Below are 17,467 nucleotides of genomic sequence, written 5' to 3'. Positions count from 1 at the left end.
GTTGAGATTTTAATAAAAACAAATAATAGTTGTAACACTTATTGTTCAGAATATTAATTCGGATCATAGCAAACATTTGACAGAAAATACTATTGACATGTTCTCTGGGGTATGAGATCAACATATTGCACGATTGTAATTATTTGCTGATAGGTTGTTGAGGTATTCATTTCACTGTAATAGCAGCTGATCACTAAAAAATTGAATATTGCTTTCTTAAATGTAGATATTTTTTTTTTAATTTCTTTAATACATGCTGGACGTTTGTTATACAATTTTGTACCTTGAATGTTTATTTGTTTCTGCACAATAGCATTGTTTACTCTTTACACATGGATATCATTGTACATTCTTGTTTTTTATATGAATGCAGATCTGAGTTGGTTTTGAATTTTCAATGCACCTTTTTCTGTTACTTACATTTTGTATGCAGAGTATTGGTAAAGATAGAATATTTTGGAATAGCTGCTTGGAGAGTGTTAGCCTTGAACTGTTGGTAATTATTCTGGCAGCTCGTTTTTGTAGTGTGAAGATGGTTTTTAGATTTGTCATATTGTCATCCCAGAAAGTGAGGCTGTAGGTCATAGCAGTGTGAATGTAAGCAAAGTAGACAGTTCTGCTACACTGTTTACTAGACACATTACTAATTACACATAGTGTAAAGCAAGCAGAACTTAACTTGTTAGTGAGACAGTGGGCTTTCCAATTTAAATTTTCATCCATTTGGAGACTTAAAAATTTTGTGACAGCTACTCTCTTAACTTATTTATTTTGTATTCCGAGGTCCAGGTCATTTTGTGACTGTTTTCCCGTAACGGATGTAATTAGTTTTTGAAATATTTAAAGTTAAGTTCTTCATTTCAAACCGTTTTCGTAAATATTTCATTCATTCATTCATTCATTTCTTGTTCCGTAGATCCAGTTAGTGAGTCAATCACAAGGATATGGAACGTGTCAAATTGTACAGGTTTCAATTTAAACTTATAATAAATACAAGGGCAATTCAATGTCAAATTGTACATAGTTTAAGTAAGACATACTATAAATACATATAAAAAACAAAGATGAGGTGACTTACCGAACAAAAGCGCTGGCAGGTCGATAGACACACAAACAAACACAAACACACACACAAAATTCAAGCTTTCGCAACAAACTGTTGCCTCATCAGGAAAGAGGGAAGGAGAGGGGAAGACGAAAGGAAGTGGGTTTTAAGGGAGAGGGTAAGGAGTCATTCCAATCCCGGGAGCGGAAAGACTTACCTTAGGGGGAAAAAAGGACAGGTATACACTCGCACACACGCACATATCCATCCACACATACAGACACAAGCAGACATATTTAAAGACAAAGAGTTTGGGCAGAGATGTCAGTCGAGGCAGAAGTGTAGAGGCAAAGAAGTTGTTGAAAGACAGGTGAGGTATGAGTGGCGGCAACTTGAAATTAGCGGAGATTGAGGCCTGGCGGATGACGAGAATAGAGGATATACTGAAGGGCAAGTTCCCATCTCCGGAGTTCGGATAGGTTGGTGTTGGTGGGAAGTATCCAGATAACCCGGACGGTGTAACACTGTGCCAAGATGTGCTGGCTGTGCACCAAGGCATGTTTAGCCACAGGGTGATCCTCATTACCAACAAACACTGTCTGCCTGTGTCCATTCATGCGAATGGACAGTTTGTTGCTGGTCATTCCCACATAGAATGCATCACAGTGTAGGCAGGTCAGTTGGTAAATCACGTGGGTGCTTTCACACGTGGCTCTGCCTCTGATCGTGTACACCTTCCGGGTTACAGGACTGGAGTAGGTGGTGGTGGGAGGGTGCATGGGACAGGTTTTGCATCGGGGGCGGTTACAAGGATAGGAGCCAGAGGGTAGGGAAGGTGGTTTGGGGATTTCATAGGGATGAACTAACAGGTTACGAAGGTTAGGTGGACGGCGGAAAGACACTCTTGGCGGAGTGGGGAGGATTTCATGAAGGATGGACCTCATTTCAGGGCAGGATTTGAGGAAGTCGTATCCCTGCTGGAGAGCCACATTCAGAGTCTGGTCCAGTCCCGGAAAGTATCCTGTCACAAGTGGGGCACTTTTGTGGTTCTTCTGTGGGGGATTCTGGGTTTGAGGGGACGAGGAAGTGGCTCTGGTTATTTGCTTCTGTACCAGGTCGGGAGGGTAGTTGCGGGATGCGAAAGCTGTTTTCAGGTTGTTGGTGTAATGATTCAGGGATTCCGGACTGGAGCAGATTCGTTTGCCACGAAGACCTAGGCTGTAGGGAAGGGACCGTTTGATGTGGAATGGGTGGCAGCTGTCATAATGGAGGTACTGTTGCTTGTTGGTGGGTTTGATGTGGACGGACGTGTGAAGTTGGCCATTGGACAGGTGGAGGTCAACGTCAAGGAAAGTGGCATGGGATTTGGAGTAGGACCAGGTGAAACTGATGGAACCAAAGGAGTTGAGGTTGGAGAGGAAATTCTGGAGTTCTTCTTCACTGTGAGTCCAGATCATGAAGATGTCATCAATAAATCTGTACCAAACTTTGGGTTGGCAGACTTGGGTAACCAAGAAGGCTTCCTCTAAGCGACCCATGAATAGGTTGGCGTACGAGGGGGCCATCCTGGTGCCCATGGCTGTTCCCTTTAATTGTTGGTATGTCTGGCCCTCAAAAGTGAAGAAGTTGTGGGTCAGGATGAAGCTGGCTAAGGTGATGAGGAAAGAGGTTTTAGGTAGGGTGGCAGGTGATCGGCGTGAAAGGAAATGCTCCATCGCAGCGAGGCCCTGGACGTGCGGAATATTAGTGTATAAGGACGTGGCATCAATGGTTACAAGGATGGTTTCCGGGGGTAACAGATTGGGTAAGGATTCCAGGCGTTCAAGGAAGTGGTTGGTGTCCTTGATGAAGGATGGGAGACTGCATGTAATGGGTTGAAGGTGTTGATCTACGTAGGCAGAGATACGTTCTGTGGGGGCTTGGTAACCAGCTACAATGGGGCGGCCGGGATGATTGGGTTTGTGGATTTTAGGAAGAAGGTAGAAGGTAGGGGTGCGGGGTGTCGGTGGGGTCAGGAGGTTGATGGAGTCAGGTGAAAGGTTTTGCAGGGGGCCTAAGGTTCTGAGGATTCCTTGAAGCTCCGCCTGGACATCGGGAATGGGGTTACCTTGGCAAACTTTGTATGTGGTGTTGTCTGAAAGCTGACGCAGTCCCTCAGCCACATACTCCCGACGATCAAGTACCACGGTCGTGGAACCCTTGTCCGCCGGAAGAATGACGATGGATCGGTCAGCCTTCAGATCACGGATAGCCTGGGCTTCAGCAGTGGTGATGTTGGGTGTAGGATTAAGGTTTTTTAAGAAGGATTGAGATGCAAGGCTGGAAGTCAGAAATTCCTGGAAGGTTTGGAGAGGGTGATTTTGAGGAAGAGGAGGTGGGTCCCGCTGTGACGGAGGACGGAACTGTTCCAGGCAGGGTTCAATTTGGATGGTGTCTTGAGGAGTCGGATCATTAGGAGTAGGATTAGGATCATTTTTCTTCGTGGCAAAGTGATACTTCCAGCAGAGAGTACGGGTGTAGGACAGTAAATCTTTGACGAGGGCTGTTTGGTTGAATCTGGGAGTGGGGCTGAAGGTGAGGCCTTTGGATAGGACAGAGGTTTCGGATTGGGAGAGAGGTTTGGAGGAAAGGTTAACTACTGAATTAGGGTGTTGTGGTTCCAGATTGTGTTGATCGAAATTTTGAGGTTTTGGAGGGAGTGGAGCTGGAAGTGGGAGATTGAGTAGATGGGAGAGACTGGGTTTGTGTGCAATGAGAGGAGGTTGAGGTTTGCTGGAAAGGTTGTGAAGGATGAGTGAGTTGCCTTTCCGGAGGTGGGAAACCAGGAGATTGGATAGTTTTTTGAGGTGGAGGGTGGCATGCTGTTCTAATTTACGGTTGGCCTGTAGGAGGATGCAGCCGGTGTGGATGTGGGGGAGGAAAGATTAAGGACTTTTATTAAGGATAGGAGTTGACGGGTGTGTTCATTGGCTGAGTTGATGTGTAGGTGAAGGATTAGGTGGGTGAGGGCAATGGATTGTTCAGTTTGGAACTGGTATAGGGACTGATGGAAGGAAGGGTTGCAGCCAGAGATGGGAACTTTGAGTGTGAGGCCTTTGGGGGTAATGCCAAATGTCAGACAAGCCTGAGAAAATAAAATATGCGAGCGTAATCTGGCTAGGGCGAAGGCATGTTTGCGGAGGGAATGTAAATAAAACTTAATGGGATCATTGTGGGGGTGTTGTGAGGGTGACATGGTGTTAGAAGGTGGAAAGTGTAACATGGGGTGAAATGAAAATGAAAATAAAAATATATGGGGAGAGATAAAGGTGAACCGGAAAGAAACTGGAGATCTGGAATGAAAAAAGGCGAAAAGGTGTTGGTTACAGCTGGGCTATGTTGGACTTGGGTTGGTAGACAACGATGTGCATAAAGGTTAGGTGGTTGTGTTGCCGCCAAAACACGTTAAAGGACGGAGAAATTCGGGAAAATTTCGAAAAAACTGCGTGTAGTATATTAAAAGGAGTGGTATTGTGGTGGCAGATTATGAAAATGAGGCTAACAATTGTCTGACGAAGAAATAATGGCGTTAAAACCTGTGGGAAGCGGCTAAAAATGATCGGTGATGTGGGAAAAACGGAAATGGAAATAAAGCGAAAGTTATAGAACTGGCCGAAATGGTTGTTTAAAAGGTGAAAGGAGCTGTTTGTGAACTAGAAACGGTGGATATTATAGCGGCGGTAGTGCTGAAAGCGGCAAAAAAATTTTTTGGTTATAGTTTGGAAGTGGGTTACGTATTGTTGAGTATATAAATAGGCGGGATAAAATAGTATAGCAGATTACGGTAAAAAGGAGAAGGTGAATGCAAAGTGAAACTACTGGCAAAAACAGAAAGAGGAAAATAAGACGACAGAAAAGATTTCGAAATGGAACAGTGACAATAACAAACGTAATTGTTGGATTCAAATTAATGATATCAATATAATGGAAGGAAACATTCCACGTGGGAAAAATTATATATAAAAAACAAAGATGAGGTGACTTACCGAACAAAAGCGCTGGCAGGTCGATAGACACACAAACAAACACAAACACACACACAAAATTCAAGCTTTCGCAACAAACTGTTGCCTCATCAGGAAAGAGGGAAGGAGAGGGGAAGACGAAAGGAAGTGGGTTTTAAGGGAGAGGGTAAGGAGTCATTCCAATCCCGGGAGCGGAAAGACTTACCTTAGGGGGAAAAAAGGACAGGTATACACTCGCACACACGCACATATCCATCCACACATACAGACACAAGCAGACATATTTAAAGACAAAGAGTTTGGGCAGAGATGTCAGTCGAGGCAGAAGTGTAGAGGCAAAGAAGTTGTTGAAAGACAGGTGAGGTATGAGTGGCGGCAACTTGAAATTAGCGGAGATTGAGGCCTGGCGGATGACGAGAATAGAGGATATACTGAAGGGCAAGTTCCCATCTCCGGAGTTCGGATAGGTTGGTGTTGGTGGGAAGTATCCAGATAACCCGGACGGTGTAACACTGTGCCAAGATGTGCTGGCTGTGCACCAAGGCATGTTTAGCCACAGGGTGATCCTCATTACCAACAAACACTGTCTGCCTGTGTCCATTCATGCGAATGGACAGTTTGTTGCTGGTCATTCCCACATAGAATGCATCACAGTGTAGGCAGGTCAGTTGGTAAATCACGTGGGTGCTTTCACACGTGGCTCTGCCTCTGATCGTGTACACCTTCCGGGTTACAGGACTGGAGTAGGTGGTGGTGGGAGGGTGCATGGGACAGGTTTTGCATCGGGGGCGGTTACAAGGATAGGAGCCAGAGGGTAGGGAAGGTGGTTTGGGGATTTCATAGGGATGAACTAACAGGTTACGAAGGTTAGGTGGACGGCGGAAAGACACTCTTGGCGGAGTGGGGAGGATTTCATGAAGGATGGACCTCATTTCAGGGCAGGATTTGAGGAAGTCGTATCCCTGCTGGAGAGCCACATTCAGAGTCTGGTCCAGTCCCGGAAAGTATCCTGTCACAAGTGGGGCACTTTTGTGGTTCTTCTGTGGGGGATTCTGGGTTTGAGGGGACGAGGAAGTGGCTCTGGTTATTTGCTTCTGTACCAGGTCGGGAGGGTAGTTGCGGGATGCGAAAGCTGTTTTCAGGTTGTTGGTGTAATGATTCAGGGATTCCGGACTGGAGCAGATTCGTTTGCCACGAAGACCTAGGCTGTAGGGAAGGGACCGTTTGATGTGGAATGGGTGGCAGCTGTCATAATGGAGGTACTGTTGCTTGTTGGTGGGTTTGATGTGGACGGACGTGTGAAGTTGGCCATTGGACAGGTGGAGGTCAACGTCAAGGAAAGTGGCATGGGATTTGGAGTAGGACCAGGTGAAACTGATGGAACCAAAGGAGTTGAGGTTGGAGAGGAAATTCTGGAGTTCTTCTTCACTGTGAGTCCAGATCATGAAGATGTCATCAATAAATCTGTACCAAACTTTGGGTTGGCAGACTTGGGTAACCAAGAAGGCTTCCTCTAAGCGACCCATGAATAGGTTGGCGTACGAGGGGGCCATCCTGGTGCCCATGGCTGTTCCCTTTAATTGTTGGTATGTCTGGCCCTCAAAAGTGAAGAAGTTGTGGGTCAGGATGAAGCTGGCTAAGGTGATGAGGAAAGAGGTTTTAGGTAGGGTGGCAGGTGATCGGCGTGAAAGGAAATGCTCCATCGCAGCGAGGCCCTGGACGTGCGGAATATTAGTGTATAAGGACGTGGCATCAATGGCCTTATACACTAATATTCCGCACGTCCAGGGCCTCGCTGCGATGGAGCATTTCCTTTCACGCCGATCACCTGCCACCCTACCTAAAACCTCTTTCCTCATCACCTTAGCCAGCTTCATCCTGACCCACAACTTCTTCACTTTTGAGGGCCAGACATACCAACAATTAAAGGGAACAGCCATGGGCACCAGGATGGCCCCCTCGTACGCCAACCTATTCATGGGTCGCTTAGAGGAAGCCTTCTTGGTTACCCAAGTCTGCCAACCCAAAGTTTGGTACAGATTTATTGATGACATCTTCATGATCTGGACTCACAGTGAAGAAGAACTCCAGAATTTCCTCTCCAACCTCAACTCCTTTGGTTCCATCAGTTTCACCTGGTCCTACTCCAAATCCCATGCCACTTTCCTTGACGTTGACCTCCACCTGTCCAATGGCCAACTTCACACGTCCGTCCACATCAAACCCACCAACAAGCAACAGTACCTCCATTATGACAGCTGCCACCCATTCCACATCAAACGGTCCCTTCCCTACAGCCTAGGTCTTCGTGGCAAACGAATCTGCTCCAGTCCGGAATCCCTGAATCATTACACCAACAACCTGAAAACAGCTTTCGCATCCCGCAACTACCCTCCCGACCTGGTACAGAAGCAAATAACCAGAGCCACTTCCTCGTCCCCTCAAACCCAGAATCCCCCACAGAAGAACCACAAAAGTGCCCCACTTGTGACAGGATACTTTCCGGGACTGGACCAGACTCTGAATGTGGCTCTCCAGCAGGGATACGACTTCCTCAAATCCTGCCCTGAAATGAGGTCCATCCTTCATGAAATCCTCCCCACTCCGCCAAGAGTGTCTTTCCGCCGTCCACCTAACCTTCGTAACCTGTTAGTTCATCCCTATGAAATCCCCAAACCACCTTCCCTACCCTCTGGCTCCTATCCTTGTAACCGCCCCCGATGCAAAACCTGTCCCATGCACCCTCCCACCACCACCTACTCCAGTCCTGTAACCCGGAAGGTGTACACGATCAGAGGCAGAGCCACGTGTGAAAGCACCCACGTGATTTACCAACTGACCTGCCTACACTGTGATGCATTCTATGTGGGAATGACCAGCAACAAACTGTCCATTCGCATGAATGGACACAGGCAGACAGTGTTTGTTGGTAATGAGGATCACCCTGTGGCTAAACATGCCTTGGTGCACAGCCAGCACATCTTGGCACAGTGTTACACCGTCCGGGTTATCTGGATACTTCCCACCAACACCAACCTATCCGAACTCCGGAGATGGGAACTTGCCCTTCAGTATATCCTCTATTCTCGTCATCCGCCAGGCCTCAATCTCCGCTAATTTCAAGTTGCCGCCACTCATACCTCACCTGTCTTTCAACAACTTCTTTGCCTCTACACTTCTGCCTCGACTGACATCTCTGCCCAAACTCTTTGTCTTTAAATATGTCTGCTTGTGTCTGTATGTGTGGATGGATATGTGCGTGTGTGCGAGTGTATACCTGTCCTTTTTTCCCCCTAAGGTAAGTCTTTCCGCTCCCGGGATTGGAATGACTCCTTACCCTCTCCCTTAAAACCCACTTCCTTTCGTCTTCCCCTCTCCTTCCCTCTTTCCTGATGAGGCAACAGTTTGTTGCGAAAGCTTGAATTTTGTGTGTGTGTTTGTGTTTGTTTGTGTGTCTATCGACCTGCCAGCGCTTTTGTTCGGTAAGTCACCTCATCTTTGTTTTTTATATATAATTTTTCCCACGTGGAATGTTTCCTTCCATTATATTAATACTATAAATACAGTAATAGATACAATGTCAGCTAGATAACATAACAACCATTTAACAGAAAAAGGAGTTTCAACTAAAGGTTAAAGATAAGAGCACAAAGTTAAATCAGATATTAGCCCTACAGGAGTAAATACAGGTACAGCCAATTTGTTGTTACAAAAAGTGTGCTAATGCACAAATGTACAATAAAATCAATTGAAGTATTTCTACACACAATAAGTTTAGTGATGGTATAAATTTTCTTTCAGATATTCATCCACAGTATAAAAAGATTTCTCTGTCAGGTAATCTTTGAGAACTTGTTTAAATTTTGGCAGTTCTGTATGAACACATTTGATATGTAGTGGTAGAGCATTGAACAGCTTAATGCTGGAGTAGTAAACTCCCTTTTGTACCAGAGTGAGACGTTTCATTTCGAAATGTAGATTGTTTTTGTTTCTGGTGTTATACCCATGGAATTTACTGTTGTCTTGGTAGATAGAATAACTCTAGTTGCAGATGTTGACAACACTAGGTTTACTTCAGTTACAAAAAAATTTCTATCATCAGCAAACAGTGTTATATGAGTACTACTAACTGGAATTTTGATGTCGTTCACATAAATTAGAAGTAAGAGAGTTCCTAGAACACTTCCCTGTGGTACTCCAATTGGTACAGTCCAAAATTCAGATCTGTAAGCAATACTGAATATTTCATTTTCTGATTTGTATTTCATTTCATATCACATATATGTTTCTCTAGGTCCTTTTTTTTCTGTCTTGGGATTTGATAATGTAATGTGCCACATAACTTAGCTTATGACTGTAGCTAGGATTTTTTTTCCAGGAGATGGATAGTGAGAAGTGGGAAGCTGTAGCAGGAAACAGAGACTACAGGAAGATAACAGTATCTGGTAGTTTCATCACAGCTTTGCCATTCTATCTTGGTTGGAAAAGGAAAAGTCACCAGTAGACTTAGGTGTGCCCAAGGCACAGCATGCCTTCAAGAGGAAACCTGTGGTTCCAGAGAAAGTAAGAAAGTCTTGGTGTTAGGTAGCAGTCATGGAAGAGATGTGGGCTAGTTGTTGTTGGGAGAATTGGGGAAAATATTATGATAATTGATGTGGCAGAAAACAGTACCAACAGAGCTCAGGGCTACAGTATCAAGAGCAACCCAGTAACAATAGCTTCAGCAACAAACTATACAAATGTTAAGCTTCTTTCTGCTTCAAAGCATACCGATTAGCCTCATCTGCACAACTCTCTGAGTTAAGCCAGCATCAAGTTAGATTGCCTGGTTTTCTGAGTTATAAGGTCAAATGTATATCTGGTTTCCGACGATATTTCTGGCCTGTAGGTTTTATGAGTCATGGCCTGCTTCGTAGTAGGTATGGGAAGGGAAATTGGCTGGGCTTATGAAATAATCTTTCAATGGGAAAGGGATGGTGGAGCAACACTGAAAGTCATGGTAGTGTCCCTGTAATTACTGGTGAAGGCCAGCAACATTCCTTAGGGGAAACTCAGATGTCAGTCTATAAGCATTAAAATAATTTTACATAACTGAAAATTTGGAACCTCATACACTTGAAGACAGAAACGAGTTTAAAGTACACTTATCACAGCAAAACATTAGAACATTAAAGAATAAAATATATTGACTACTGCATTGTTTGGATGAATTGCACTCTACGAACTATGTCAACATAATATATGTTTCTGAACATCATTTGATCACCAATACAAATGTACTGAGTATTAATGTATATCACCTAGTATCTAGCTACTGCTGGTCAGCTATGGAGAGAGTAGTTTCCATTTACATTATGAACAGATTCAAATATAAAATCATTGCTAACTAAAGACTTTGCTCTAACCATTCTTTTGAAGCTTGTGCTTCAGAAGTAAGATTTTTATGGTAAATTAATAGTAATAGTCACAACATACAGAGCTCCAACTGGTAATTTTGAATTATATGTGAAGCAGTTTGGTGTATTATAAAACTTCTTATCTTGCATGTAGCATATGGTAGTGCTATGTGGAGATTTGAATTTTTAATTTTTCAGAGCATGCATTTCTAGAGCTACATTTGAGTCAAATGGTTCAAATGGCTCTGAGCACTATGGGACTTAACATCTGAGGTCATCAGTCCCCTAGAACTTAGAACTACTTAAACCTAACTAACCTAAGGACATCACACGCATCCATGCCCGGGGCAGGATTCGAACCTGTGACCGTAGTGGATGCGCGGATCCAGACTGAAGCACCTAGAATCACTCGGCCACACCAGCCGGCCATTTGAGTCCCTTATCATTTTATATAATCTAACTTCCCTCGTACAATTTACAACAGGAGCAGTGCTGCTATTGGTAACTTTTCATAGACAGAATGAGATTACAAAATCAAAGTGTAATTCGCACAGATAATGGTCTCCCATTCTATGATGGTCAACTGCTAAAAATGCAAGATATAAATAAAAATAAATAAAAACTACAAAGGTTATTGTTGTTGTGGTCTTCAGTCCTGAGACGGGTTTGATGCAGCTCTCCATGCTATTCTGTCCTGTGCAAGCTTCTTCATCTCCCAGCACCTACTGCAACCTACATCCTTCTGAATCTGCTTAGTGTATTCATCTCTTGGTCTCCCTCTACTATTTTTACCGTCCGTGCTGCCCTCCAATACTAAATTGGTGATCCCTTGATGCCTCAGAACATGTCCTACCAACTGAACCCTTATTTTAGTCAAGTTGTGCCACAAACTCCTCTTCTCCGCAATTCTATTCAATACTTCCTCATTAGTTACGTGACCTACCCATCTAATCTTCAGCATTCTTCTGTAGCACCACATTTCGAAACCTTCTATTCTCTTCTTGTCTAAACTATTTATCGTCCATGTTTCACTTCCATACATGGCTACACTCCATACAAATACTTTCAGAAACTGCTTCCTGACACTTAAATCTATACTCAATTTTAACCAATTTCTCTTCTTCAGAAACACTTTCCTTGCCATTGCCAATCTACATTTTATATCCTCTCTATTTCGACCATCATCAGTTACTTAGCTCCCCAAATAACAAAACTCCTTTACTACTTTAAGTGACTTATATCCTACTCTAATTCCCTCTGCATCACCCGACTTAATTCGACTACACTCCATTATCCTTGTTTTGCTTTTGTTGATGTTCATTTTATATCCTCCTTTCAAGACACCGTCCATTCTGTTCAACTGCTCTTCCAGGTCCTTTGCTGTGTCTGACACAATTACAATGTCATCGGAAAACCTCAAAGTTTTTATTTTTTCTCCATGGATTTTAATTCCTACTCTAAATTTTTCTTTTGTTTCCTTTACTGCTTCCTCAATATACAGATTGAATAACATCAGAGACAGGCTACAACCCTGTCTCACTCCCTTCCCAACCACTGCTCCCCTTTCATGCCTCTCGACTCTTATAACTGCCATCTGGTTCCTGTACAAATTGTAAATATCCTTTCGCTCCCTGTATTTTACCCCTGCCACCTTCAGAATTTGAAAGAGAGTATTCCAGTCAACATTGTCAAAAGCTTTCTCTAAGTCTACAAATGCTAGAAACGTAGGTTTGCCTTTTCTTAATCTATCTTATAAGATAAGTCGTAGGGTCAGTATTGCCCCACGTGTTCCCATATTTCTACGGAATCCAAACTGATCTTCCCTGAGGTCAGCTTCTACCAGTTTTTCCATTTGTCTGTACAGAATTTGCGTTAGTATTTTTGCAGCCGTGACTTATTAAACTGATACTTCGGTAATTTTCACATCTGTCAACCCCTGCTTTCTTTGGGATTGGAATTATTATATTCTTCTTGAAGTCTGAGGGTATTTCGCCTGTCTCATACATCTTGCTCAGCAGATGGTAGAGTTTTGTCAGGACTGGCTCTCCCAGGGCCGTCAGCAGTTCCAATGGAATGTTGTCGACTCCGGGGGCCTTGTTTCGACTCAGGTCATTCAGTGCTCTGTCAAACTCTTTACGCAGTATTATATCTCCCATTTCATCTTCATCTACATCTTCTTCTATTTCCATAATATTGTCCTCCAGTACATCGCCCTTGTATAGACCCTCTATATACTCCTTCAACCTTTTCTGCTTTCCCTTCTTTGCTTAGAACTGGGTTTCCATCTGAGCTCTTGATATTCATACAAGTGGTTCTCTTTTCTCCAAAGGTCTCTATAATTTTTCTGTAGGCATTATCTATCTTACCCCTAGCGAGATAAGCCTCTTCATCCTTACATTTGTCCTCTAGCCATCCCTGCTTAGCCATTTTGCACTTCCTGTTGATCTCATTTTTGAGACGTTTATATTCCGTTTTGTCTGCTTCATTTACTGCATATTTATGTTTTCTACTTTCATCAATTAAATTCAATATTTCTTCTGTTACCCAAGGATTTCTACTATCCCTCATCTTTTTACCTACTTGATCCTCTGCTGCCTTCACTACTTTATCCCTCAACTCTACCCACTCTTATTCTACTCTATTTCATTCCCCCATTCCTGTCAATTGTTCCCTTATGCTCTTCCTGAAACTCTGTACAACCTCTGGTTTAGTCAATTTATCCAGGTCCCATCTCCTTAAATTCCCACCTTTTTGCAGTTTCTTCAGTTTTAATCTACAGTTCATAACCAATAGATTGTGTTCAGAGTGCGCATCTGCTCCTGGAAATGTCTTACAATTTAAAATCTGGTTCCTAAATCTTTGTCTTACCATTATATAATCTATCTGATACCTTCTAGTGTATCCAGGCTTCTTCCATGTATACAATCTTCTTTCATGATTCTTGAACCAAGTGTTAGCTATGATTAAGTTATGCTCTGTGAAAAATTCTACCAGGCGGCTTCCTCTTACATTTCTTAACCCCAATCCATATTCACCTACTACATTTTCTTCTCTCCCTTTTCCTACTATCGAACTGCAGTCACCTATGACTAATAAATTTTCGTCTCCCTTCACTATCTGAATAATTTCTTTTATCTCATCATACATTTCATCAACTTCTTCATCATCTGCAGAGCTAGTTGGCATATAAACTTGTACTACTGTAGTAAGTGTGGGCTTCCTATCTATCTTGGCCACAATAATGCTTTCACTATGCTGTTTGTAGTAGCTTACCCGCACTCCTATTTTTTTGTATTTACAACCCTGTATTCACCTAACCAAATGTCTTGTTCCTCCTGCCACTGAACTTCCCTAATGCCCACTACATCTAACTTTAATCTATCCATATCCCTTTTTAAATTTTCTAACCTACTAGCCCGATTAAGGGATCTGACATTCCATGCTGTTTTCTTTCTCCTGATAACGATGTCCTCTTGAGTAGTCCCTGCCCGGAGATCCGAATCGCGGACTATTTTACCTCCGGAATATTTTACCCAAGAGGACCCCATCATCATTTAACCATACAGTAAAGCTGCATGCCCTCGGGAACAATTACAGCTGTAGTTTCCCCTTGCTTTCAGCCGTTTGCAGTACCAGCACAGCAAGGCCATTTTGGTTAGTGTTACAAGGCCAGTTCAATCATCCAGACTGTTGCCCCTGCAATTACTGAAAAGGCTGCTGCCCCTCTTCAGGAACCACGTGTTTGTCTGGCCTCTCAACAGATACCCCTCCGCTGTGGTTGCACCTATGGTAGGGCTATCTGTATCACTGAGGCACGCAAGCCTCCCCACCAATGGCAAGGTCCATGGTTCATGGGGGTGGGGGCGGAGAGGGGGGGAGAGGGGGGGGAGGACTACAAAGGTAATAAATTAAAAATGAATTGAGGTAATAAATGAAAAATGAATTGAGGGATTAAAGCAGTATTAACAATATACAGTTGGAACGATTTACACATTTGGTATTAATGAAAAAACAGCTACTGTATTGGCTCTAATTTCTTGAATTTTCTCTTCATGTGCGATGTAAGAGTGAGGAAGTAATTTATTGTCTGACTCATCCTGGAAAGTGCTCACTTGATATTTCAATAGTAAACCTCTCTGTGATGCACAACGCCTCTCTTGTAACAATGGAGTTTGTTGAGCATCTCGGTAATGCTCTTGTCCCAACTAAATGATCACAAGATTAAATGCATTGCTCTTTGTTGGATTTTCTCCAGATCTTCTATCAGTCCAACCTGGTAGTTCAAACTCATTCCACATAAGGTCACTATGGATAGTTACTGTTAGATACTATTTCCAGCATTTTCTCATCAATTGCAGTTTACAGTAGTGAATTTCTTTTCCTGTGTATGCACAATATGTTACATTTATTTACGTTCAGGGTCAACTGCCAGAGCCTGCACCATTCATCTGTCCTCTACAGATTTATTCTGCACATCAATACTGTCTTCTGGCCTGCTAATTTGCTGTAGACAATAGCATCTGTGAACAGTCTACAAAAGCATCCAACACTTTCTACTAGATCAATTATATACTTCACAAACAATAATGGTCCTGTCACACTTCCTTGGTGTACTTCAGAAGTTACCTTTACATCTGTCAATTTTCTTCTGTTAAGAGGAACATATGAATTCTGTCTGCAAGAAAATGTTGAATGCAGTTACAAATCTGGTCTGATACTTGATAACCTTGTATTTTTCTCGCTATACAGCAGTGGAGGACGGTGTCAAATGCCTTCCTGAAGTCAAAGCACATGGCATCACACTGAGTGCCATTTTCTGCAGCACTACAGATCTTATGGAGGAACAGAGTGAGCTGAGTTCTGTGGGATCTCTATTTGCAGGATTTTTATTCTCCAAAAATATCAGAATTCTTGAACACAAAACATGTTACATAATTCTACAACACACTGGCCTCAGTAATATAAGTCTGTAATTGTGTGCCTCTGTCCTGAGGCACTTCTTGAAAATGGAAATGACACACATTTTTCCCTTCGCTAGGTACACATCATTGCTCCAGTGATCTGTGATAAACTGATGCTAGAAGGGGCACAAGTTATTTTGCATAATATTTGTAGAATCTTACAGGTATCTCATCTAGTCCCAATGTCTTTCCACTGCTATTCCGTGATCTATTCCGTGATCAGTTATCTCAGTATATGCAGTTTTGACTTAAGTACAATGATTGAAAAAAGGGACTATGTTATGATTCTCTGCGATGAAACAATTTTGGAAGACCAAATTCAGTATTTTGTCCTTCTCTGTGTTATCTTCCATTTCAGTGCCAGTAAGGTCTTTGAGTGAATGAATAGATTATTTCAAACCACTTACTGATTGTACATAAGACTAAAACCTGTTAGGGTTTTTACTTACATCGATTGACAAAATTTTTCTTTCAAAGTCACTGACTGCTTCTCTCATTGCGCCCATTAAGCTCATTTTCACTTTGTTCAGCTTTAGTTTGTCAACTAGGCTTTGGTTTCTCTTCAATATGAGATGACGTTCTGTTTGTTTACAGAGAAATTTTTTAACATGGCTATTAAACCAGGGTGAGTCTTTCCCATCCCTTAAGATCTTGCTCAGAACATGCTTGTCCAAGACATACTGAATGATGCTTTTGATTTTTTTCCATTTGTGCTCCAAATCTTCGCTGTCATCACTGAATATTTGATGCTGACTTCTCAGATACCCTGCAATTTCTATCCTGTCACTTTTGCTAAGCAACAATATCCTCCTACATTTCTTAATATTCCTTGTAAAACCTGTATTCACAGTTACCATCACAGCCTTATGATCACTGATACCTTCCTTTAGATTAACTGATTCGATAAGCCAAAATTTTTTGGTTGCTGTGGGGGCTAAGATGCTACCTTCACTAGTTGGCTCTCTAACTATCAGTTCAAAGTAAGTTTCAGATGAGACATTCAGAATAATACCACATGAATCCTTGTCTCTGAACCAGTTTTGATAGCATTACTCTCTCAATCTATACCTCCAACCATTACAACAGTATAATCAGGAAAATTATTAATGATATTCTGTAAGTTCTCTCTGAGGAGCTCTACCACTATGGCTCCAGACCCAGGCAATGTATAAAAGAATCCAATTAACATTTTTGACTAACCTTTGATGCCTAACTTCACCTACATTAATTCACCTTTGATGTCTGTGATAACTTTGCTACATATTATCAAATTCTTTACTGCAATAAAAACGCCACCACCAATGGCAGTAACCTCTCCTTACAATAAATATGCCAATCTGAACTTAGGTTCTCATTGCTATTCACTTCCAGTCTCAAACAGCTTTCTGTTCCTATTACTGTCAGGGTATTATAACCTTCAATAAGTGATACTAATTCTGGCCCTACAATTCTTCAATCAACAGTGGAGTTTCAGAAATTCACATCTGATAACTATCACAGAGACATCTGAGCCACTAGTATAGACCTTGTACTCTGCTCCAAATCAGAGAACCATATGATGCTGCTTACCTGCATCCTACATGCATGCTAGTTGCCTTCACCAAATAAGCCATCTGCCAAAAAGAGTTGAAGAGGGCCTCAGCACCCAAGCACAGCATTACTTATGCTGACATGTGCCAAAGTTGCAGCTGGTTACACCCAGTGCACTCGACAGCCACCAACCAGGACTCCTCCACGTCACAGGTGGGACCCCTGGCAAACATAATGAGTGCTCACTGGCACTTTTTCCTGCCCTGCAGGCTATCCCATCACCTGCCTAACATTCGATCTCCAAATGATTAGCATATCCAACCTCTGCTCTTGTTCAGACTGACAGGAGAATCAGTTGCTGGCCCAACAGGAGAGGCATCCAATGGTGGTTCAGAGGTGTTATCAACACTGATTAGCATCCCATACCTGTTGCTGAGGTGTAAGGAGCCAGCCATCAGTTCATTCCTTCTTTCATCTTCCACCCAGCAACACATGAACCCACCACTGTGCCACTCACTCTCGAGTGTATGT

General features: G+C 42.7%; 1 protein-coding gene across 2 annotated transcripts in view; it reads right to left on the bottom strand.

Annotated features, from left to right (window-relative positions):
- LOC124616669 (serine/threonine-protein phosphatase 2A activator-like) overlaps positions 1-17,467 on the bottom strand; it is a 262,035-nt gene that overhangs the window by 131,387 nt on the left and 113,181 nt on the right. The window lies entirely within an intron of this gene.

Source organism: Schistocerca americana, chromosome 5, assembly GCF_021461395.2.
Source record: "Schistocerca americana isolate TAMUIC-IGC-003095 chromosome 5, iqSchAmer2.1, whole genome shotgun sequence".
Classification (NCBI taxonomy): Eukaryota; Metazoa; Arthropoda; class Insecta; order Orthoptera; family Acrididae; genus Schistocerca; species Schistocerca americana.
Note: the sequence above shows the minus strand (reverse complement) of the source record. Positions and strands in the feature narration are given on the sequence as shown.